Source organism: Taeniopygia guttata, chromosome 5, assembly GCF_048771995.1.
Source record: "Taeniopygia guttata chromosome 5, bTaeGut7.mat, whole genome shotgun sequence".
NCBI classification, from domain to species: domain Eukaryota; kingdom Metazoa; phylum Chordata; class Aves; order Passeriformes; family Estrildidae; genus Taeniopygia; species Taeniopygia guttata.
This window is the reverse complement of record NC_133030.1, coordinates 6,514,314-6,540,450: the sequence shown is the minus strand read 5'-3', so window position 1 is coordinate 6,540,450 and position 26,137 is coordinate 6,514,314.

Below are 26,137 nucleotides of genomic sequence, written 5' to 3'. Positions count from 1 at the left end.
ATGAGGAAGCTTTGACAGTGCTCCCCAACACTTCTGGCCCTAAAAACTTGTTGTAGAGACACTCCTGTTTGCTGTGGTACTTCTCTTCATATCTTCTTCCATTACTGATGCTCAAATTAATGTCCTAGGGGTCTAACAATAGAGGTTTCCTAATTAACTCGGGAAAGTGTCATTAAAAATACAGTTAAAATAGCTTCCTGGTATCCACCTCTCTTGCTTGACATGAAAAACATGCTGGATTTCAGGGATGGGTTCTGAGTGCTGCCTGGTATGTATTGAGTTTTCCTTTACCACCTGTGGATCACTGTTGCTTTCCTTTTATTTGGGATAAGGGAAAAGTAACATGAGTTTGCCATAACACAGGGCATTCATTTCAAGAGAGAAGATTTCACAAAAAAAATAATTAAATTTCCTTAGAGATGGAAGAGAAGGTGGATTTTCATGAGTAAGGGATCTATGAATATATAAAATACCTCTAGGGAGAATCAGGTCTTTGCGAGTTTTCCCAAAATCTCAGAAAAGTAAAAAAAAAAACCCAATTACTATAGCACAGTGAGAGAGAAGTTATAACAAAAGTGATATTTGAAGTCCAAGAAGGCTGCAAAGAGCAAACAGTATCTGAGATTCACTGAAATCTATGGTTCATGCCAAGTTTGAATTTTTTGAGTACTCATGCTGGTTGTATTTCCCAAACATCAACACTTTGTAGGAATAGGCAATAAATTGTTAGTATCTTGAGTCTGAAAGAAAAATTCATGGATTTACAATCCCAGGGAAGAGGCCCTAAAGGGGAGTTCATGGAGAAAGGAAAAAGAGAAAAGCTAGAGGTTCCAGCTGACAATAAAAATCTCTTTTTTTTTACTTTGTTTTACATATGTTTTGCTTTGACAGCAGCACTCCTGGCTTTTCTAGGATCTGATTATTTCTCTGTATCAGAAGGTGAGTACTGAACATGCAAGGTGCAAATTACCCTTTGGATTTTTACCCTGTCTAGTTTCTATCAAATCTTTGCCCAGTCTTCATGATGGAAACAAAGATTGCTTTTCTTTAAGCCTTAGACTTTATAATACTACTTTTATCTGAATACACAACTGATAAAATTATAAGAAATCTGTTTGTAAACATTACAATGTCATCTACTCTGTACATTCAATGATGAATATTAGAGACTACCTTCAAAAATACACCTTTTAAAAAAATATTATTTGCCTTTTGATCTTTGCCTCTAAAAAAAAACCTTCCATAAATCTTTAAAGATTTATTTCACAATCAAAAGACTCAAAAGCATACATTTAAATGAAAGAAGAAAGAAGGCAGCAACTTCTTTGTGACTATATGACTCCAAGAGCTGGGGACTAGAAAAAGAATAATTAAAAAAAACAGATTTCTGAGCTGAGACTGGGGAGCTTGAAAGTCAATTAGTCCATTCCCTTCCCTCCATAGAGCAACTAATGGGAGGAGATAAAATCATACAGCTCTCTGCCTGATCCTGTCATACCCACAACAGGAAGGATTTTTCAATGGACCAATACCTGTCTTTAAAAACCAATTCTACATTATAGAAATTTTAGAAATAGAAACATGATATGGTCATCCACTGAAAAGGAGAAACCAGAAAGTGAATTCTTCAACTTTCATTAGTAGTTCTTGCAATTTTTGAATGTGTTGTGACATTAGCTTTGGCCCACAGAAAATGATAAAAATCTGCTGATTTTCCCATGCCCAGATTTAGGTGTTTAATCTTTGCACTCTGAATTGCCACTGACACTCCTTTTTGAGCTGATCATCTCAGGAGCTTCCAGCATTTCATCTGCATGCAACAAACAAATCCATAGTAGGGAACAGTTCTGTATCTCTGCCTGCATTGGTGCTTAGTTTTTAGTATTTTTTTAAAGAAATTGGTTTGAGCCAAAAGAGAACTGGAAATAAAGGTACATATTTTGCCTAGGTTTGCCTGTATATTTACAAAAATCAACATTTTCAGCTACAATGCTATTTTTGCTTTGTATAAACTGACGTCCAGAACACTCCCTGAATCTTTAAACAGCAAGGCAAAATACTTTTTCTTATATTTCATATTCAGCTCAAAATTAGAAAACATATCTGGTATTGGAAAACAAAATTTGGTAGAGTTTCAATGTGATCACTTCACAATAACAACTGCACTGTATATCTGACAGAAAGACATTTTAAGGCACAAAGAAAGCTCTTTACTAAAAACATGGATGTACCATAGAGACGATGGAAATAATTATCCTATTTAAAAAGTTTAATCTAAAATCCCAAATTAAGTTTGGTTAAAACCCTGTATTTGCCACTTGAGGATGGCTGAGCTGCAAAAGAAATGTGGATAGAAGGGAATAATCTGTAGTGCAAGCAGAGTCAGTTGAAGGATGTTAAAACAAATAGCACTAAAAGCAAGGGAAGCTGAAATAATGACAGAAATGGGATGTAGGAATATCAGTGATGTTAACTCACATGCATCATGATCAGCCAATACCATCATCAATGCCCTTCAAACACTTATTATTGCTTTTGCATGTGGCAAGTTACTTGCAATGACTTAAAGATATTTGAAAACTTGGAAAAACAGATGCTAGGTGAAGTACAAGCATGAATTAATTACTGCAAAACTTCAAATATCAAATAGCAATCACTTTATATTACATCTTCTTTAAAACCTACAGTGGATCTTTTATTTGACTTTCAAAATTAAAGCTTTCTAGTATATTTAAGCCATTTTTTCATCTTTTCTCTTGACTTTCAGTGAGGCTGATTTTCTTAATGAAAGCTGATATCCTTACACGATGACATGACTCCAGGAGCTGTGGCTCTGACAAAAAGCACCACTATAAAGAAATTATCCAATCCATGAGAATAGGTGGTTACACAGTGTTCAGGAACACACATAATCACAGGATATGATTTTATGCAGGTGCTTTTATTGAGAGCTCTGGGAATCAGGGGTACAGACCCAAATCTGATTCCGACATGGCTTTCAACCTCAACGTATTTTATATTCTATCATTATATAACTTACATATTAATTATTAAACTTATATTGTTCTATTGTATACACTGCCATGAGTTTCTCGTGATCTTTCTTAGGACCCTGACCACAGTTTCTCATTATTATTCTTACGATTAAACGGTAATTATATTTAATTACTAAACAATCATCACATCTAACAATTATATAATTTATCATGTACTAGCTACACAGGTGCAGTTCTAGCAAGTACAAGTTCTCCATGTGCTTAGGGTGTTTATTTTTCCAGGGCCTACTAAGCTTATTTTTCCTTTTAACCCTTAATCCCCATGATTTTAAAACCCTTTTACTATCAACACTGGGTAATAACTAGTAACACGATCTGCCTCGCCGAACAACTTTGAACACAAGTATTTTTTGGCGCTAAAGAATGGTTTTAAAATCTAAATATAAGTTACAGAGGCAGAAGTCAGTTTAATACATAAAATTTAATAAAGGAAATAGGAAAAACGGTAAAGACATGAGGCAAATAGCCACAATGCTTTACTTGCTCTTGAACTTTACTCACAGGAGTATTTGCCACTGCTCCTGTGAGAACCATTCTTTCATTGCATGTGTGTTCACCACCCCCACTCCTCCCAGCACAGTGCAGAATCCCTCTAGGATTCTAGAATCCCTGTTAATTCAAATGCCACTTGTCCATATCCAGCCACAGCAAACATACTCATTGCTGGAGCTGGAAAAAACAGGCTGAAGGGCAAAACTGGCAGAGTAGCAAAGGTGCTCAGGCTGGAGCTCATATCTAGGAGGGAAATTTGGTAGAAAACCCTATTTCAGTAAAGAAAGATCTTTATGAAAAATATGCCCACATATTTCTTCCTCAGAAGCATCCCTCCTGGAGCCTAATGGGAGCCACCAAGTGGGTTTGGGGAGCCTGTTAAATGGATCTCAGCTCTCTTCTGAAGAGAAGCCTCTTCACTTGTCAGACCACAGTTTTCCAGGGATTCACCTGGACACCCTCTGTTCTTTCACACATGTTAAATAATGAATTCGCCCACTAATCTTTTGGCATTGTTACATAGATTTATTGCTACCTTTTACCAGTCAAGCAGCCAGAGTGTCTAAAAGCCTTTGCTGAAATCACAGCATGAGCTAGAGGCACTGGGAGGGAGAATCCTGCCAGCATTCAGCACAAGCCACAGGAAGAGTCAGAACTGGCCTTATCACATTGAACAGTGAGCACAAGCACAGCCTCAGCCCACCAAACTGAAATAACCCAGCCCCCTAAACATATGGAGAAAATTATTCTAGAACAATAGTAGCATAAAAAAATAAACTCCTGTCCAGGAACACGCAGCTCCAACTCAATTTTAGCACAGCCCTTCCTCCAGGCAAACAAAACGTCAGAAAATTTGGTCTCATATTACCAAAAATTGTTAGGTATTTGAATCTATATTCTTGAGCTAATCAGAGATGGAGTGAGTTTTCCAAATCCTTCACCCGGAGACAGAGCAGATTTGCAATCTCCATGAAGTCCCTCTGCCCCACAGATACATCGTGGCCACCTGAAGATTCTGTCCTGCTTTGCCTGCCCTGTCTGCAGTTCTCTGCATTCTCTCCTCTGCTGTCTGAAGTTAAATGTTAACTAATAAAAGAATTAACATTTTTTTATTAACATTTATTAACATTTTTTTAATTACAATTACACGCTGTGGTAGAATAGCTAAGCAAGTGACTAAATCCTTCTGCTACTTCCTTTTGTAAGTTGAAGTTTATGAATTGAGCACTTTTGCCCAAGAAACTCAACAAGATTCATTTTGCCCAAGATTACAACCAGTTTATAGCTGCCCAGTATCTGATGCTATTGAGAAACTCCAGTGTTGGTGACTTTTATATTACTCATCCAATTAGTGCAATGAGACGAGGTCTAACAGTCTTATGTAAATCACTGCCCAACATAAAAAAAAGCCTAAATCCAAAGGAAAATGCAACAAGCCTAAATCCAAAGGAAAATGCAACATAGGGCTATTGGGGGGGAAAAAAAACCTCAACCAACCACAAGTTTTGTTTGTATCTCTCAGTTTAGATTCAGTCATGCAACAACCAGAAGTAGCAGGTATCTGTATTACACCAGCACAGCAGCAGCAGGGCTGTCTCTGAATCACAGCCCAGCCCCAAAATTTGTTTGGGTTTTGAGTTAAACTTTCTCCTCTAGGAATTTTTAATTTAAAATAATAATAAAAAAATGTGCAGACTGCCCAGCCCAGCCTGGTATCTATTAGCACCACCACCCCTCCACACACCCCCTCCTTCCCCCCATCTATTTTGTAAAGCTCCATTTAATATATTTTCTTAGATCTACGTAGTGGTTTCAAGGACTTCTGCAGGGGGAAGCAGGCAGGCAGGTTTGTGCTGGGTGGCAGCAGCACAGGCGGGCACCAGGGTGGGAAACATTGAACTTCATCCTCAACAAGTATCAAAAGGCGACCTCATTAAAGGCAAAGATTTTTTGCAGTGAGCTAACAGCTTATAGTGTATTGCAAAGAGATATGAGAAAGGGCAGATTTTTCTTATCTTTTGTTATTGGAATTGACCCTCAGGGTCCTTAGGCCTTGGTGAGAGCTTAAGCAAGCTTAGATCAAGGAAGGATTTTGAAATTGAATTTATTCAGATTAGCAAAACCTTCCATGAGAGGATTTACTCTCAACAAGCTGTTGCCAACTCAGAGCTTAGAAAGCCTAGCACATTTTGCTGATTTACAATCAACTTTTTTTTTTTTAAACCCAAAGCTGGCCTCATTAAAATGTTTGCCATCAACATTCACACAGTAGCAAAGATTCCCTGCCAAATGTTTATTTATAGGTACTTTCCTTGCTTGTTCAGACAATTTTCATTCAGATGACGTTTTGGGGTTTTAGGAAAAAGATACTGTAGATAATGATATATGGGAAAGTATGAAAGGAGCAATGCAGTAATGAAAAAGTGCTCTATTAAAATGAAAGCCACTTCTCAGTCTTCATTTCCCAATAAAAAAATATCCAGACTGCATATAAAAAATTTCGCCCTTGCACTTGATGTATTGATTTCAATGTTTTTAGCTCTAAAAAAGCGAATTATATGTTCCCATTTCTGTCCTGTAACATGCATGGAGCTCTCACTCCCAGCTGTTTTATTTCAGCAGGGAGCAATTCTATGAACTCCAAGAGAAAAAAATCCAAGCCGTGCTCAAACCACTCAGCATTTTGCCATCCACTTTGCAGGGTCAGGATTTTATCTCACAGCTCCCAAAACAAATTTGCATGGTTGGAATTCATTATATGCACTGGGAAATCTCTGCTTGCCTTCAGGCAGAGGAAAAAGGTTCAGCAGGACTTGCTCAGAGAGCACTCCTGAGCTTTGCCAGCTCAGCTGTGTCCTGCAGAAATTCTGGTTTTGGCAGAGCTGTGTGCCTGTGCCCGAGGAGCCCCTGGTGTGGCGGGGACCTGCACCAGGGCTGGGAGTCCCACAGGTGCTCTGTACAAATTCCTACCTTGCCCAGCCTGCTGGGAGATGAAAAACAACCCTGACATTGCCACCAGGAGATAAAAATGAGGAGGAAACCTCCCCATCTCTGGGGAGGGCTTGAGGACACAGATGCAGGAGGAGCTCACCTGTTGGGTTCATGTGGCAGCACATTCTTCCCTCTCTCAGGGTTTTCCATAGAGGAGCACAGAGGGCAGAAAGAGAAAATTTGTATTTCTGCTCCTTGTTTTCCCCATGTGGAATGTGTTTGGAGAATTGCTTACCTGGGGTGATTGTTTGATTGGGTTCAGGTGAGGATTGTTTGAGCCTGATGGCCAATCCAACCCACCTGGGGCTGGGCTCTCAGAGAGGGTCACAAGTTGTGAGTGAAATATAGCAGTTAGAAAAAGTAGGTTTGTAGTTTTAGCATCTCCTTTAAATAGAATATTAATGTATTTTAGCATATTTATAATAAAGAAATCATTCAGCCTTCTGAACTGGAGTCAGACATCAGCATTTCTTCCCACTGGGTTCACCTGCATTTACAATAGGTTCAGCATTGTTTTAGTGCCTCAGACAATAATTGAACTGCAACAGATTAGTTCAGCCAATTTCTGTTCAACACAATCTAAACAGTACTTTTTTTTTTCTTCAATTAAAAAGTTAAAGCCAGAGCAATACTAAACTGTTTGTTGCAGCTTGTCAATCTTGTGACTTGTTTCTTGGTTGAACCCTAGAAATATATTTTGCATTTCAATGCTAGCTGTGAAAATGTAGCAGGGAAAAAAATATAAATATATTAATACTCAAATTGTATATTAACATAACATGAAATGGTGCAAGGAGCCAAATACTGCAGCACTTGCTAAGAGTTCTTGCACTGAATTGATGCAGGAACTATTTTACACAGCTTTCATTTCCTCACCACATTCAAATTTCTTTGCATGTATTAGTGCTTATTTTATTTCTCCAGCTAAACCTGTTTTCTTTGACTTAGAGCTTTGTAGTTTTTTAGGATAAAAAGGAAAAATAAGCTCTAAGTATGCACCTAAGTGTGAAAGATTTTTCATAGTATTTATCCCAAATAATATCTGTTTGGAGAAACAAACAAGCATAATTTTATAAAGCCTCCTCAGAAAAATCTTCCAATATCAATCCATAAAATAATTCCACACCTTTAAAGTATTTTGGTTAATTTTTAACCTGAAAAATGTTAGAAAAGTATATTTAACAAGGAACACTTCTATATAAACAAAGCTCAAAACTTGTAGAATATTTTGTAACTACTTGATTTTATTTAATAATCCATTGTTTTCCTGTATTTCTGATTCTGATTGAAATTTCTTCTTTGGAAATGAAAAAATTAACTATGAAATTTTATCAAATAAAGACACAGAAATAATTATTTTTTTAATGGAAGCTTTTAAGAGAAACTCCTACAAAGGACTTTGAAGTCAAATCTTACATACAGCTCCCTTAAAGATGGACTGGTAAAGGCATTTGTGAACAAGAACAATTAATGAGATCTCAGCCTTTGCACCTCTGGTGTCTGCAACAGTCTTGTTGCCAAAGAACTTCCTTCTTGTGACTAAAAAAGCAAGTAAATGTCCAGTAAAAAATGCATAGAAATCTTCTTTGCATTACCAAATAAGCTGTAATTTTTTTTTAATTAACAGAATTGAATTTTTCCTGCAGACAAATGGGATTTTCTTTTTTTAGCATGCATATGTTTTGCACTAACAGCGATTTGTGAAAAATCATCTTCCCCCTTGCATGGTGTGTGCTGAGAATCTGCTTAAGGTACATGGGATTCCCCTTTGCCCTCTGCCAAAGTGTGTGCACATGCATATTTTATGCTAGCCAGGTTTGGTAACTCTTGCAAATTCTAATTTTGTATACTTGCCTAACCCTAAGCCCATTGTGCGTGGTATTAGGCCCGTTTCTTGTCAGAAAGATTACTGCTGTATGTATACTATCTTAAATGGGCTTTTTGTGACCTTGCTCTGTGCCCTGAAAAAAATGAAGCAGGTTTCTGGTGGAGGTTTTTTGGTTGTTTTTTTTTTTTTTTTTTTTTTTTCCCCTGATGGGTGTACTAGGAGTGGGGGAGAAGAAAAAAAAAAAAAAAAAGAAATCATCATTACACATGCGGTGCACCAAGGCACACAGACTTCCTTGTGCCCGTACTTAGAGAAGCAGGCACAAAGAAATAGTCATTGTAGCTACAATGGGGGAAAGCTAGTATGCATTTCCAAGGAATCACATTTTGGAGAGAATTACAGAATAATTACACATATGCTTAGATCATGAGCATTCAATAAAGCGGACAATATTTTGAGGATTTAAGATGTTGGTGTTGTGGTCGTCTCTAAGAAACCAGGATAATTCAGACATTCAAATGCAAAAATGCACCATTTGGAGAGTGTAATGCGGTCTGTTCTGGTCAGTGTTACAAATTCGGGAAGGATTCCCTGGCTGCAGACATCAGCCACTTAATACTTAAATCTGTTTCCAAATGTAAAGCATACAACAAAAGTCTTTTGCATTAATGAAACGGATCCTAACACCAGTGTAGTGACACATTTCATTAACGTGTCACATTACAGATGTAAGATATAATTACAACAGATATGCCTGTCCTACAGCTTGATAAAACCCGTGGATGAAATATTGTTTAACTGATTATGCAATAAACCTCCATCTCAGGCCTGTCATTTTCTGGCTGTAGACTGAGCTAATTTCATGCCAACATACTGAATTTCTCAGCCTTTGCAGCCACAGTTAGGGATGGCTCAGCCACGTCAATTTGATTTCTGTGGGTACAACGAAAATATTAGGCCATGATAATTGTCAACTGCTAATTAATTGTTAGGAAGTGCCAGCAAATGAGTGCAAATATATTTTGGGTTTCCCTGCCAGCATCACAACATAAGCTATTGCCACTTAGGCTGGCTGTGCTTTTAAATACAGAGAGATGCTACTACATAGAAGTTTAAAAAAATCACACTGTTTTCTCTCATATTTCATAAAAGCAGAGCCACTGAGTACAGCAGAGACCCAGCAGCTAACTCTATTTCTTTTCCTCTTCTACTTTCTTCAAGTCTATTTCAATACTCTTTAAAACATGGGACAGGTTTTGATCTTCTACTTCCTTCAAGTATATTTCAATACTGCTAAAACATGGAGCAGGTTTTGCTTCTCTGCATCTGGTCTCATTATAACTGAGAGCAAAAGAACGGCATAATCAGTATGCAAACTAATATTATAGCATCACTCGTGTGACCCAGGGTGTTCTGCAGTCATCAAAGGGAGAATAAATGTATTATTATTGTTGTTATTGTTATTACTATATCTAAAATATGCTACAGCCTTTACAAACCAGTAAAACAATGGCTGTAGTCTGAAATCCTTGGATGAGCACGCTGCAGAATTTGTGGGGCTGTTGGTGTGATGAGAGCTTGCTGTGAAAATGATGAAGTCTGAGAGACTATATGCAATTGTGGCTTCTGCAAACATTTACTTCTGGGAAATCCCGATACAGGGCTACTTTATGGCAAGAACAGCCTTCAGAGTGAGGCACAGGAGGGCTGGAAATCCAAGGGGTGATTTTCCACAGGGAACCCCATTCTGGGGTTACCCTCACAGAGGCAGCATAAAGTCAAGCTCAGTGCTTGAAGGCTGAGCCACCACCAAATAGTAGAATAGTCAGAAAAAAGCAGAATAGTCACACCCCTTCAGAGCTTCTGTCCAAGCAATACAGTGAATCTGAGACTATTCTGCTAGTTCTTCTCCCAGATCACACCACCAACATAAAATAAGGTATTTTCCAAGAAATTAGGACAGATTTCCCTTCATTTATACCGTGGTTCAATTACCCTCTCTGATCCCCTTTGATTGTGGGCTTTAGCACTTCTCTTGGTGCATTAGCATTGAGGTTTACAACTTTTGCTTCAAATTAATCTAATTAAATTCATGAAAGCAAATTAAATTCAACTTATTAAATGTACTAAACAAAAATTACCCAAACTGTCTTACAAGTCACGGGATTTTAGAACTGCTAAAAATTTGGATCATTCTTGGCTTGAGGGGTTTTAATACTTTCCAGTGGACTTTTTATATCTTTGTGTTTCTTGGCAGAAGAAATTAATAGACCTCACAAAACTCTTTAAAAAACATCAAAGAACAAAACACACAAACAAAACAACAAAAAAAGAACTCAAACCCACACAACTTTATGTTTTTCTGACACTGCTGATGTAATTCTGCCTATCAGGAGATAAAGTCACTTGGCAGCAGTAAAGCATGTTTTCTGAAACTTTGAATTTTTTATCAAGCACAGGCATTATGTGTACATGAAGTAGCCAAAAAGAAAGGAAAAGATGGCAAAGCTGGTAATCAACAACAGGTCTCTACTGTCTGCAAGAGTATGGAATTGTCAACTTGTAAAGTTTAGTTTAAATCCTGTTCTTGTTTTAAACTGATGAAATAAGTAAGCAAAAATTATAACCAGGAAAAAAATAAAATAATAATAATTTAAAAATTCAGGACCCTATGGACCATCAGGTTCATATGAGCTGTGAAATTCAAGTGAAGTTCACAAAATACAAGTGCGCGAATAATATAAATAAAGGTAAGCAATTCACTTGATGGTTTAGCTGCAAAAATTGTAAATGCCCTTTAAAAAATAAACAATTATCTTTCTATAATAGAACATACAGAAAAACATGGTCTAGTATATTAGATCTAGTCAAACCTTGCTACAACAAAAAGGAAATAAAAAGAGAGGAATATACTAAATAAAATAACACAAAAATTGGACTTTATAATTAAAAGAAATTGATAAACATAAAATGACATCTGTAGCATTCTATTACACAAGGATATAAACCAGGCAGAATTCACTTGACATAAATGTTTGGATTGAAGAAGATTCTGCTTTGAATATGGGGAGTGGAATAGGCATTTGCTGTAGTGAAGAGCAACTTGCCAGTGCTGTGATTCCCCACTGATCAGATTGTGCCAAAGACTTGACTGATACACCACCCTAATGGATGGACCCATTTTCCCCTGCAAATCTTCATGTTTCTCTCTAAAATGTAAAAAGGACTTCTCTCAATACATATGTTTTTAATTTGCTTATGCTTTGGTGGCAGCACCCCTTCACATGCATGTTGATTTAGAATATGACTGTGTTGCTTAAGTCTCTTTATGTTCCTGCTTATTATTGACCATAAGTCATGAAAGTATTATGAGTTAATTAGCTTAGAAATAATATTTTTATTTCCTTGTAATCATGTCACACTTTCATCCACCATAGTCTAATTGTATATTTTTTTGGGGTACTTTACTCTGTTACAGTGACTTTCAAGCAGCACAGTGCATACTTCCCTAGATGTTACCAGAGCTGAGAAAGATCAATAAAAATCTTAATTACTGGGACCCTATTCTGAGGAGACCTAAGGCAAGTTTTTTGAGCCATATATTATCAATTCCAGCTCCCCTGTCTGAGCAATGACTGAACAGACTTGGTGTTTGTGGAGTCCCATCTCAGCCATTGTCATTCCAGCCCAAAATCCAGCGTGGGGTGAATCCCCACCTTGCTGCTCTCACTGCAGTGGGAGGATGAGAAGGTGATGGGGAGCAAGGGAAAGGTGGAGAGTCATCCTCCATTCCAAGTACACAGTGCCTGGAGCTCTTTCTGCCAGCACATTCCATTCCCAAAGGCCAAAACCATCCCATTCCCAAGCAGCCAGCATTCTCTGTGCCCATACCAGACGTGGTACACAACAAACAGCCATGGGTTTACAGGAAGCATTTACAAAATACTCCTAGGAGTGTTCCCACCTGTTGATCCTAGACGTCTTTGCCCCTGCTGGGTCCAACAAGAACCAATTTCAAGCAAATGTATAAGAGAGAGGTAAATCTGATCATATCAGCCTAAATGAAACAGCAGTCACTTATTCTGATGGGATAGTATTAAATCCTTCCTGTGGTAATTGTAGACTTTGAAGCAAAAGCTCCACAAGTAGTGGAGATCTGTACAGTCATCTGCAAAACCTCACTCTTCCTACTGTCCCTAACAATATTTTGGTGAGATTATCCTTAGCATAGCACTGGAGTATGTGTCTGAGCAGTTTATGTTTTCCATTGGCATTTTGTTTTGCACTGTACTGAAATGGAAAGGGAAGAAACAGGACAAGCAAGGTTCAGCTGTCAGATGAGAGGAATAAATATGGGAGTCTGATTTAATTTCATTCTCACAGAGAGTAAAACTGCTATGCAGTTTTGTAGCTCAGGTCTTCCCACAGGAGTTATTTGTTAGGTCCTGAAATGCTTTTGCTGATTCCAGCTTTATGTTTGAGGAGCTGCTGACCTGAGTAAGGTTTCTCCTCATGCACACCAGCACAACAGCATAGCCAGCCAACTCCAACCCATCCAGTCTCACCTGGAAGTGCTCCTTGGCAAGAGACACACAGCTATCCACCAGCAAACAGAGCAGTGGTCTCTGCCTCACACCTGCTGGATCTATGTTGTTGCCTCAGAAAAGCCAGATCCATTTCTTCCTCTTACTCAAACCTTCCTTTTGATTAACAGCTAAAAGAATTTCCCTGTTCAGTCATGAACTGATTAACTAAATAAAACTTCTGCTGGAAATGCAGAAGAACACTAAAAACTCAGCATCCTCAGAATTAGCAAACAAGACGTGTAACACATTCTAAAAAGGATTTATTGAGGTCTTAATACAACTTGGCTGTTCTCTGACACAAAATTGTCTGGTGGCTTGGGAAAGCATATTTGCATTATCACATCCCCACTGGCAAGCAAGACTCTATAGGCTCTACTGTGGCTTCCACATTCTCCATAAAAATAGACAGGAAAGCTCTCCCAGCCTGGCTCAGTTTACTCTGTGTGTCGGCCAGTCAGGATACAGATTTCACCAAGCACAAAAGCAATGTCATGTACTCCCTTCACAGAGTCACAGGAAAGTGCAAGGGCAGCTGTGACAGAATCATCATCTGTGTCAGAGATCAGCAAAGAAAACAAGTAACCTGGGCTACAACAAGTCTGAAGTTTTTCTAAGGTCACTCAGAAACATCCTGTTCATTATTACAGGTTCAGGTAATGGCCAGATCTGCCTGGCATGTGAAATCTACATTGTAAAGTAAAGAATGTGATATCCATCCAAACCCACCTGCCTTTTTGTTAGGATGTTCTTTGTAGATGGCTCCTGTAATGTACTGGAAAAATCTGTGACCTAGAAATATTTGGAGTTACATCTTTGCCTAGCACTAACCAACACAGCCCAAACATTTATTCAAATCTCCTGAAGGTAGAATCATGGAATGGTTTGGGTTGCAAGGCACATGTAAAGACCCTCTAGTCCAACCTCCAAGATGAGCAAGATCTAGCTTTGCAAATATTTGTGTGCCTTCCAAATACCCACAGCCCTAAACATTGCATTCATGTTAAATCTGAAACGTTTAATCACGTTTGCTCTGAAATCTGATAAACCACCCCTCAGATGCAAACTAGGAAACAGTTAAAGTAGAAAAGCTTTGTGTGACTTCTAGTCTGTTCTAAACGTGTTACTGATGACCAACCCAAAACATACAATACAAATTTCTCCACAACACCATCTTGCTGTGGAACAAAGGACGCTGCAGCGCTCTGCAATTTGGCTGGCTTTTCACGCTTTCCCTATTCTTCCAGGGAAATCTTAAGCCATGAAATTTCTTTTTTGTTAAAGCAAAGACATGGTAATGTCAAGCATTCATGACCATAAGCATGGAAAATTGATGAAATTACAGTGTGTTCAGGAAAATAATGCAGTGATGACAGAAAGAATCTCTGCTTGTATCTGCATCCTGGTGGCAGCTTTTTGAACAGGTGAACATTTTTTCTTTCCTCTGTGCAAAACATCTCTTTGCATGAATACATCAAATAGATGCCCAGGGAGAAAGGTCAAAGGGAAAAACTCACACAAATAATTAAGATATGAAGAGACAGTGTATTAGGTTCAATAATGCTTTCCACTGTCTTATTCAGTTGGGGTGCACCTTGCAACCTGACGCAGCAGAGTGTCTGCAAGGCTCTATAAAAATGGAAAACAACAGAGCTGGGCTTCTTGCTGCCACAAAATCAGGACAGGCAGAGTGTGGGTAAACAGGGTATCCCTCTTCCAGGGGTCCCCACAGCCTAGCAAGGGCCGTCTGGAAGCTCCACAACCCGTGTTCCCCATATTCTGGGCACTCCTGGTTTGGTCCTACAGCTACAGTGAGATCTTCACACACCTTGCTCCCAGGTGAATAAATAAATTAATTAATACATCAGGCCCGACAGTCACAGGTGACACTATCTCGGGCAGTTCTTGAAAGAGCCAAGAACTAGCTGAAATATTAATTACATTAAGAATTCCATCAGTAACATTAAAGGCTAAAATTAAAACCAGAAGACTAGGGGAAAAATAGTTAAATGAAAAAAATAAGGAAAACTAGAGAGAATGAATACAGGTGAACACTTTACTGTAAGAACCTGCCAGGATCCCCTCAGACTGGGGAGAGCACTTGGCTGTGTCCCCATTGTGTCCCCATCCAGCTCTCCTATCAATGGGAGCTCCTCCCCACAAAAATGTTCTCCTAATTTGTGTGTCAGTGTGTTCTGCCTGGGGACAGAGTCTTCTCTGCTAAAGAGCAAAGCCCACAAGCCCTGTCCCCTTCTGACCACATCACAGCTCTCATCACAGACCAGCAATGTGGAGAACTTGCTCATAAATAGGAATACTACCCCCTCAAGGATGGGATTGCTTTGCTGGGAAGATATCCATCATAGTAACTTCAGACACTCACACAGACAGGGTGTGAGTGTTCTTTCCTCTAAGGGTACCCCAGGAAAATGCATTCTCTCCTGTTTTCTTTCCTAAATTATTCTTTCCATCAAGGCCACACCCTGATTTTAAAAGAATGGTTGCAAAGAATCACAATGACCATGCTGAAAGCGTAAAATCAATCTAATATTAACACAGTTTCTTCTAACCCAAATTTATCAGGGCAGGAAATACTTCCAGATATTTCTTTGAAATCCTAGCAGTAATATGTAGTTTCTTACAACTTCTCAGTCTTCTAGATTTCAGATTTTCCACAAAGGTATCTTCTCCCCAGGCAGACAGAACACACTCATGTTTATGTGTTTTTCTGTCCAGTAGGTGCACAAGTATTTAGGAGGGGGTCACAGACTCTCTCCCATGCCCTGGATAGCTCAGCTGCAGCTACTGAAAGCACAGTCTGAGGCAAACCTGCCACCATTTGCCTCCTCTTTGGGGTTCAAACAGGAGACTTCATGCCACAGAAGCTCAAGGAGGAAATAAATGCATGTCTAAATTTCCCCATGGTTCAGTTGCTGCAGGCTGACACAAACCTGACTTCAGTTTTGTTTTAAGGCAGCTCTTTGTTTGCCACAAATTTCTTCACGTTCAACAAAAGCTGCAGTTCCCTGGCCCAGCTTCCATCTGCTCTCCAGAGCCAGGCACCCAAGTCTGACACATCCCAAGGTTTCCTTGCTAGGGGTATTTTCCTGAGCTTCTGAGCCAAGCCAACGCAGGGCTGATTTTCAGGCAGTTGCCATCATACTACTACTTTTTTAAAATCATAAATCCTTCTTGTTGTTTTCTTAGGTGAAGTCTTAATGATTTTCTGCAAGGTCTGAGGAACAGGACTATTTTCTTAAAATCTGAAATCCGTATCTAATCAGAAGGGTCCAGAAGCAGATGCATCTCACATCTGAAAGTCTGCCATAAACTGGAGGGAAGCAGATCCCAAATCCCACTCCAGATCCCAAATCTTACACAACCTCTGCGTTTGGAGAAAGCAGGAGTGAAACTTTGCCACGTAAGACAGTCATGCTTTACCTCCTCCAGGCTTTAAGTAGCTTCTCGAAGCACAAGGCAAATGCCAAACAGGGAGAAGTCGTGTCCTACCCTCCCTGCACACGAGCTAAAGGCAAGGCAGGCTGCACAAGGGCTGCAGGAATTGCAAAATTATGTTTTACATCACGATTTCTTCCTTACCATCCCTCTTTGTTGTGCTCATGCTCATGTTGCCCTCTCGTGGCTGCTCTGACAAAGAAGCAAGCCCTCCCTCAACCCGCTTGGACTGAGCTCCAATTGTAGATACATTTTTGGAAGTTTAAGACCGGCTTTTTATCCCTAAGAGTGATCCATTATAGCAAGAATTTTTTTATGCTGGTGATTCTACAAACATCCTTACATATTTCACAGAACCACAGAAGGTTCTATGGGGTTGGAAGGGACCTTAAAGTTCAGGTAGCTCCACTTACCCTGCCAAAGTTTGTCCAGAGCTCCATCCAGCTTGACCTTGGACACTTCCAGGGATGGGGTGTCGGAATCTGTGGTATTGATGATTCTGAGATTGTAGAAAGTCTCTGTCTTTCTGCCCCGCTGCCAAAGCAGAAGCCATAATTCGTCTGTGCTGGTTTCAAGGTTGTTTATTCTGTTTATCTCTAACATGTTCTGCTGCCCTGCCGCAGCTCTGTCCTGCAGGGCAGCGTGTGGGGCTCTGCCCTCAGTGGGATGTTACAAACATTAAATACCAGAAACTACCTGTGCTGGATTTACAATAACGTGCCAATATCTGTCACCTACGTTGGACAGTGTGTCCCCAGCCTGAACCAACAGAAAAATGCCAACACCACAGTGAAACATGGAGGGCATGAAGAAGGAGAAAAAGGACAAGGCACACCCAATTTCCTCCATCTTGTCCCCTTTGGACCCCTTATCTAGAATCCTAAAATTTTACTTTTGCACCCATGCCACACTTAATTATTACTCATATCAAACACTCAGAGCTGGTAATTCACCCTGTAAGATTGAAAACTCTTTTCCATGGACAGAGATCACAGACAGTGTCTCTGGGGGCTCTGTCCAGGGGGGTTCCTGACCCCCTGCCAGGGTCCCAGACCTTCCAGGGCAGCCAGAGGGAAGCCCTGGATTCCCACAATGAGGCAGCCACAGTTTCTCTGGGCAACCTGTGCCAGGGCCTCACAGAGAAGGATTTTTTTCTGGATATCTCATCTAAAGCCACCCTCCTTCCCCTTAAAGCCATTTTCCCCATCCTTTCACTCCATGTCATTGTCCAAAGCCCCTCTTCCTCTCCCCATCTCAGTTCTCACCTGCTTCCACACACAGCACCATCATCTCTGTGTTATACAGCACGTTCAGCACTTTTATTTTGATTTTGCGGCTTTACTCCACTGCTTTATCCCAGCACTGACGGAACCCAGGCTTGGTTCAGGGGTTACATATGGTCGAAAACTCCCTCCTTTAATTTGTGTTTTTAAAGAAAGGTTTAGTAGTTTTGTAGTTTTTTGTTGTTTGGTTTTAAGGCAGTTTATTGTAATCTACTTAAAAGATTGGTTTTTTGGGCTATTGTGGTTTGGTGAGTAGTTTAGGTAAAGGTACTTTTTTTTTTTTTTTTGGTTGTCATTTTTTATACGGCATATTATGTGATAAATGTTTATAGATTTTTTAATGTTTATTATTTATATTAAATGGTGTTTTTTAAATTTTAAATTAATTTGTGAGTGTTAATATTCTTAAAAATATGGAGGTAAGGAAGAAGTTAGAGGAAGGATAAGATTGGTTAAAAATTATTTTGCAACTATTTCTACTCTAATATCTAAACTTTTGTGACTTCTTGTTCTTCCTGCAAGGTTGGTAAATCCATGGTTCAAACCCAAAATCACAGCTGTTTCCAGCTGCCTGCCAGGGTCTCAAATGCTTCTGACCAAACATCCAAAAATATCTGAGGGACATTTTGAGTTCCAACACAGCATAAAAATTCAAAGGCTTCTCTCACTGACACCAATGAGTTTCCTTGGATGGAGTGCAAGCGAGGGAAGGCCACAAGGTCTCAGCTGAGGCTCCTCTCTCTGGAAGCCATGGAAAGCACTGGCAGACCAGAGATCCTTCAGAAATAAGAACTGGTCTGTAAAGGCACCACCAGCAAACAGCATCCATGGCCTCAGGATTTTTTTGTCACTCTCCCTTCTCCCAAAAGCTATTCAAGCTCTCAAAGCCCTACAGCTTCCTCTAAAGCCCGCTGATTTCACCCACAATTAGCTGGCTTACCAAATGCTCTGGAGATGAGCCTTAATCTCCTGGTGGGTCAGTGATTAAGGCAGAAAGTGTGAATAAGCCCCTATAATCAGAAAGTGTTGTGAAAGAGGACGCTTAATATACATGAGGCGTAGATACTGTATGCAAAATAAACTTTGTTTCAGCAACAAAAAGAGCATCAGGATGTGGTGCTCAGGGGAGAAAAGAAAAGCAGGTTCATTTCTGAGAGGTTTTAGTTCTTACTAAAAGCTGTCTAAGTTAATTCAGGAAGATAGATAATTGCTGTAGACAGACAGAGTGGCAGAAGAAATGGGATCCAAAAAAAAAAAAAGTCAGAATTAGACAAAACCCAATATTCATCAATTTTGAGACCTGAGAATACATTGAAATTATTTTCCCCGAACTATTTCTATAGCAGATGCTGTAGCATTTCTCTCTGTGAACACAAAGAAAGAAAATAGATAAATAATGTTTACAAATAAGCACAAACCTTGAAAAAAAAAGTGCTGTGTGACACTGACCAAGAAAAACAAAATACACATAAAAAATAAGTATGAAATCACATTAATTTATATCTAATAAATTAATATTAAATCTAATAAATAAAAAACTAATTGTGAAAAGAACTTACATATATTTGCTAAAGCAATATTAAAACTTCCACAGCTAACACCACTAAATAGGCATCGTTTATAATTTAATTCCACCACTACTTAAAAGACTCAGGAGGTTCACTTGAAGAATTTCCACTTCAAAATTCCCTTTTAAATATTTCTCCCTGTAAGGTTTGACATTTCTTAGTCTGCAAATGCATGGGACAGCACAGAGCAGACGCCTGTGGGACAGTAAATGGAATGAAATCTCTGTGGTCTAGAAGGATGGAAGACAAATTAGGAAATGTCTCAGTTCTTTCCAGTTTGTTTCAAAGCAGCTGACATATTTTTGTGGGGGAGAAAATTAATCTTCTTAGTTGGCAAGGCATGACATATTCAAATGTTCAGAATCATAAGCCCATGGCTTTATCCAAACTCCCTGTGACATAAAAGAGAACTTGTAACCACTCCCAAGCCTTCCTTTTTGATACTGGGCTGATACTCTGTGAACCCATAGATGTTTTTCTTCATAGATTATGAATTAAAATTTGAACTAAATCTACACCAAGAGTGGCAACTTGAGGGAGGAGCGTGTTACAGAACCAAGGGCCACCAGCTGCAAGAAAGGACCCATAAACATGGAATGCCTTGGTGAGATCTTGGGTGGCCACAGGGTGATAACTCTACCCTAATAAATCACTCCATGTAGAGATATGGTCTGGTCATTTTCTTAAGCGTGAGGAAAAAATTGGTGAGTTTAGAGTTGACTTTAATATTCCACAGCATTGTCACCATTATTATGGTAGCATTATTTTCTCCACCCTGCCAAAACACAGGAAATCTGATCGCAGTCTGAAGGAGCCAGTGGTGGATGAAACACTGGAGTGTTCATAAAGTACACAGGCCAGCTCTCAAACAATGCATTTCATTGTTAGGCAGTGGACATGGGGTTTTGCTTCAGAAGCCAAGTCCTCCCCCACCAGAGGAAACATTCCTTTCTTACATGTTCTGGGCAAAAATTACTGTGCAGAACACAGAAACTGGGTAGAGTCTGTAGATTCATGAGGACTGGGAACCACCTTGAGACTTTTTGTCCCTCTGCATCAAGTTGTCCGTGGCTGACACAACTTTGCAGCATCTGCTTTGATTTTGATTTAAAATCCGCAAAAAAGCACATTTAAAGTTTGTTATGAGCAAACCTCTGCAGCACTTCAGCTGAACTATAACCAAAACAATTCGTCACAGCAACAGCTGGAACAAGATGTGTCAGCAAGATGAATGTCTTGTTCATGCACACTGCAATGCTGATCAGCACCAGAGGGAAAAAATCAGTCTGTTTCCCGCATGTTTTAGGCAAGAAGAAATAGTGGTGAAACATTTTATTTCAGTAAAGATGGATAAATGTCTGTATTTTATCAGATTTCTTAAAATAATCCCTGGCTAAGTAGAGCATAAAGCTCCTGAACCAAATCAAGTCTATTCATTCGTATTCTCTAGACCATTAAATCATGGTCAGGCAGATGTTATCCAAATATCAAAAAATCTCCATTGAGGGGGCTACCTCTTTCTAACAGAAATATGTAGAGGAACTGGGCTTCTCGAAGTGCTCATTCTGAGTTCATTTTTTAGATTTCATATTTATTTTCTGGCAGTTATTTAGCACCTATTTTAATTGCCAAGTACTATCCATACAGAGTCTTAAAATTTGCCTGAGATTGTTCTCACCTGTGTGGCAGGCTTTTGAATTGAAATTTCACACACCATGCTAAAGTAACTATGTTTCTGCAGAAGCAGAGGAGCACAGAGCATATCTTTTACTTTCTGGAAGTTAACATACACCTCTATTTGTCTCCAGGCATGAGACAAGTCCAGAAACAGACCAGTCTCTGCAGCTTTTGGCTCTGTGCACTCAAAATGCACTCATTGAATTTCAGAAAAAGAAGAAAAACCCCCAGCATTTTTGGACCCATACCAAACATCTTGTGGCCAAATGTGATTGAAAGCAAATTTTGCCCGGTTTTAAGTTTTGTTTTGAAACATTTGGTCTGGTTCTGAAGTCCTTAAGTTTTCTGTTTATTCCCTGCAACTACCACCCTTTGCTAGCAGCATCCTTACTATTTTTTTCTTCACCTAACTTACTTACCCTTTACTAATTAAACTCTTTATGTATATTCACCTTCATTATCTCACTCCTCCTCTCAGTGCATCTGTGTTCCTGTCCAGCACAAAGTAAGGCTGGCCCAGGGCATTATTTTCAGATGAGTTTCTAATAATGTGAAATTTGAACCTGACTGATGTGGGAAGTCGATAAAGAATCTTCTGTTTGGCAGATAACAGAGAAGGCAGAGATGTCCCATTTGACTTCTGCCATGACTGGAAGATGAAACCATTGCATCTTTTTGCCCTTGGCTCTGGTGTGCAGGAGAAGCAGTGGAATAGAGGAAGACATCTCTTTTTACAGCTAGATTTGTTATTGCTTCTAGATTAGTTTATTCAGTAGGATCCTCTTCACCTCTTTCATGCTCCTTCTGCCTTTCTCTCCATTCCTTTGCAACTCTCAAGTACCCCAAACATTAAAAAGTCAATTAATATTACCTGGAACAAGTCACTCAAGCTTGAACACTAATTCTTAGACCTAAGAGCTATAGATACAGATATATAGATATCTCTATCCCATACAAGAGTCATGTATTGTGAAGCTATAATTCTATTTTTTTAGCAGCATACAAAATCCATATTAAATGCCTTTCTGCTAGCTTTCCTGACTCACAGGTATCACAGCTCAAGATTTTTTTTCCCCCTAGCATCATAATCCTCCATCCTGCACCATGGATTTAGGAGGAGACAAGATAACCAGGGCAGCTGCCTTCAAACTTCATGTGCTTCAGTATGGTACAATCACCAAAACGTAACATCAGTGCAAACACACAAAGGCAGGCTTGCTCACTTTTCCCCTTCTTCATGAGGGAGTTTTGCAAGGTTTCTGCAGAATACAAATGATCACACACAAATCCCAACCTTCCTACTTGGCTGCTGCTCCTCTAATCAGCTTTGCCAATTGCTTCCATGCAGGGAGGATCCCGATTCCCTTGGATTCATCACCCCCAGCCCCAAGCTGGAGATGACAGGGTGGGAGTGTGCCACCTCAGATTGTCTCAGTGGTAAAGATTTGTGGGAAGTAATTGGGATCAAAAGGCATTTGCTTAAATTAGGGTTATTATTACTACATAAAGCCCAAGAAATCTTCACAAGTGAGAAAATTTTCCTTGAAACTTTGAGATTTAAGGGTATTCAGGCCCTAAAAAATTCCAAAATTCTACTCATAATTGGTTTCAACATACATATGTCACTAAAAATAATCCCCGGTGTATTTGTTCAGAATTTAAAAAAAAAAAAAAATTAGAAATTTCCAACTTTTTGCCCTTTCTGACAGAAATCATTCCATTTTGACCACCTGATGGGCCCTTGGGGTTAATTAGAAAATCCCCATCAAGAGCTCAGAGGCCAATATCAGCTGTCAAAATCCCACATTCCCCTCTTTCACCTCTTTCAAGTGCAAAACAACCTGTGTCTGAAGATGTGCCAGAGAATAAAAGGGCACACCACAACCACTGTGGGCTCTGACTTAGACCTATTCATGGCCTCACTACTATGAATACAGCAAAATCTCAAATGAAAGTTTTAATCTCCCCACTGCATTCAATCCAAAGAGAAAAGGGCTTCCCTTTTAACAATTTCCCTCCTTAAATCTTTTGTGCTGCCGTGCTCCTGAAAAAGCTGAGATTTTGCTCAGCCCCAGCGAGGGCTTTTGCCACAGAAAGCACTGCACCTAACCCCTTTGTGCTGACATAAGAGTAAAGGTCTGCTCAGACCAAAAGTAACTCATGCAAAAGGCCTTCAGAGGCTCTAAATACAAACTGAACAAGATCAGAGTTAAAAGTGCAGGCATCTGATCTCACCCACTTTGCCTTCCATGCTCCTTTCCCTTGTTCCCAAAGGTGCGTGGTAAATACAAAGATGAGAAGGGAAAAAGAATAAACATTGGCAAAAAAAAAAAAAAAAATCAGATGCTATAATGCTGGAAGATGAAGACAGAAAAGTCCTGTGTCCTCTGCATCTGTGTCCAGATGAGATGAGATCTCTCTCACATGTTCAGGTGAATACACCACAGCAGAAAAGTGCAGGCTTGTGGTTATCCCAGCCATCACCAGCTGCTTTCCTCTCCCTGCAAGCAGACCCCACTTAGAAGAAAGTCAGTAATAACTTCATTTTGCACTCATTTTTATGAATGAAGGAAAACAGCACAGGCTGTGATTTCATTAACAGCTCAGCCATGTGCAGGCAGGTTAATGGCCTGAAATGAGAACCAGAACAAGCACTGATGTGCTGCTCCATCTTTGAGGGTTTGGGGAGCTTTTTTGCCATTTGACCACACTTTCCATCCCGTTTCACTCGGAGCAGAACACTTTCCCAGTGCCCCAGCCTCACTATTTGTGCCCAGTCCCTCTCAGCCACGCCAGAGGTTTTCCATCCCTGGAGGGACCGTGCTTGCCCCTCTGCCCAGGACTCCTTCTCCCCCCTCCCAATGATTCCTGTTTTGTTTTTTCCTCCTCACGAGCAGCAACACCTACATTGTATGGGCAGAGACAGGGAGCATTCATACCCCTCAGAAAGCCATTCACTGTGGGGCAGCTGGAGAGGCTCAGTGCTCCGCTTGCCCTCTTCACTCTTGGATGAGTTTTGTGCAAAGCTCGGGCTCGGGGTCCTTTCCATCCCAGAGCCAAGCAATTAATGAGAGGTGGAAAAAGGAGAGAAAATGTTGCAGGGTTTTGTCTTTCTTCACAGTTGGTTCTTTTTAGGTTTGTTTGTAGCTAAATTATGTTAGCTGGTTGCCCCAAGCATACTTGAGGAGGAAAAAGGAAATTATGTTTAATTAATTAATTAATATGTCCTTGGGCTTTTTGCTTTTATACTAAAGGTTTGGAAATAGCACCTCCTATTTATGGAGCAGTGAGTGGGACTGCTGCTAGAAGAGAGACCACTGGCCAAGCAAGATTAGGGATGTTTTAATTTAGTATTTCCCTACTTCAGATAGTGGCTCCCCTCTTTTCAGAGAATGTTTTTGCAGATCAGAGTTCTAAAGATCTTAACAGGCTGCTAACAACTTTTGTCCCCTGAGATTAGTCCTGTACTGACGAGGATCACATTCTAAAGCAGCGCTGTGGACCTTTACACAATAAAGCCTATGAAAAAAAGTGAGAAAAAAAGTTTAAAAAGTATCCCCCCCTCACACCTTCACCCATCATCCCATCTCCTTTCCACTTTATTTGCTGTTGATGCAAAACCCTTGGATTTCCAATTGCATGTTATCATCATGCTTTATTTCTATTAGGGATGCACCAAATACCTCCCACCCCCTCAAAATGACATGGGCCACTTAGGAAGTTTAAATTTTAGTGTTCTATTTAGTGCACAAGATCCTATGGAATAAACAGTGCGGTTTGTTCCTGGTGAGCCAAGCACTAAGATCAATTAATTGGTTTTGTTGGTTTGTTAGCGATATAATTGATCATTTATTCTTAGGAAAATACTAAAGTAATGTAAAAATATCCATCACTGGTGCAAAATGAAAACAAACACAAGGGATAAATTACATTCTTGGGTTTCCCTTTGGAGAGGTTGACTGTGTTAAGCCACTGAAATGGCAGAGTGTAATCATACTGGGATTAATCCAATAAGGCAGGATCATTTTATCTAAGTGTCATGGTGCAGCCATTTCCTACTGGTGGCCACAGCAATGTGCTTCACACCCAAATACAATCACTGCAAAATAATTTTACTAGAAAGCTGATCAACAGAAAATGCTGTTGTGTCCCATATGACAACAAAATCTTTTCTGTCTTCCTTTTGCCTTTACTAATACTAAAATAATAAAACATAATGAAATAATTATATCTTTAAGACTAACAATAAATAATGTGAGAACTAATGACTACAGAAAATAATTTTGTCCTTTTGAATAACAAAATGCTATGCTACAATGGAAAACAAACCAAAAAATAAGTTAGTAATGGCAGATGTTTCTGGATGATTTAGAAGGCTGTGCAACCCTGTCCTGGCTGACACTGGACAGGAATCAGGAATATCCCTGTCAGTGCAGAGTAAGAGTCAAACATTCAATAAAATACAAAACTCCAAAGAGTTAAAGGCTCCCTTCATTCCCATTGCACAGACAAATGGGGGCAAAGGAGGAAAAAGGAGCCTGGAGGAGATGGTGGTTCACTGTGTCAGGTGCCAATAAATACAGGGCAAATGGGAGTCTTTCTTCATGGCTGGTGTAAGCAAGCAGAGTCTTTCAGCTCAGTTTGAAGGCATGAGCTCAGCTCTTTCCATCCTCTCTCTTTCCTAGATCCTGAATTTATCAGACACCATTAAAAATCAGCAATTACAAAATCACTAAAAATCATTAAGAATCACAGCTGGTATAAGCAGGCCCCAAGTAGGGTAGATATAAATCACAGTAAGTTGTGTTTGTGATCCTCTCTGTTACATAATTAGAGACCTGATGGTACAGGACAGCAAATGGAAACCGAGACTCATTGACATGGATATACAGAAATATCTTCAGGGTTCATTCTCAAGGGGCATTTTAGCTATTGGTTGGACAATTAAGCTGCCAATTAATGATTTGGGAGATATGATGGAAACAGAGCTGTGATCAGCCTCTGGTCACTACAGCAAAGTCAAAATCTACATTTCTATTCAGGTCTTGAGAACCCTGGGAGGAAAGGTATAGTATCAGCAGAGTGGGATTTGTTGGGATGTGCTCTAGCAAAGGAACCACTGTGGCCAAAATTCCAACTCACTTGACCCTATGGCAGGATTTTTACAGTGTTCTGGTTTGAAAGCAAAACCAGTGAGAGACTC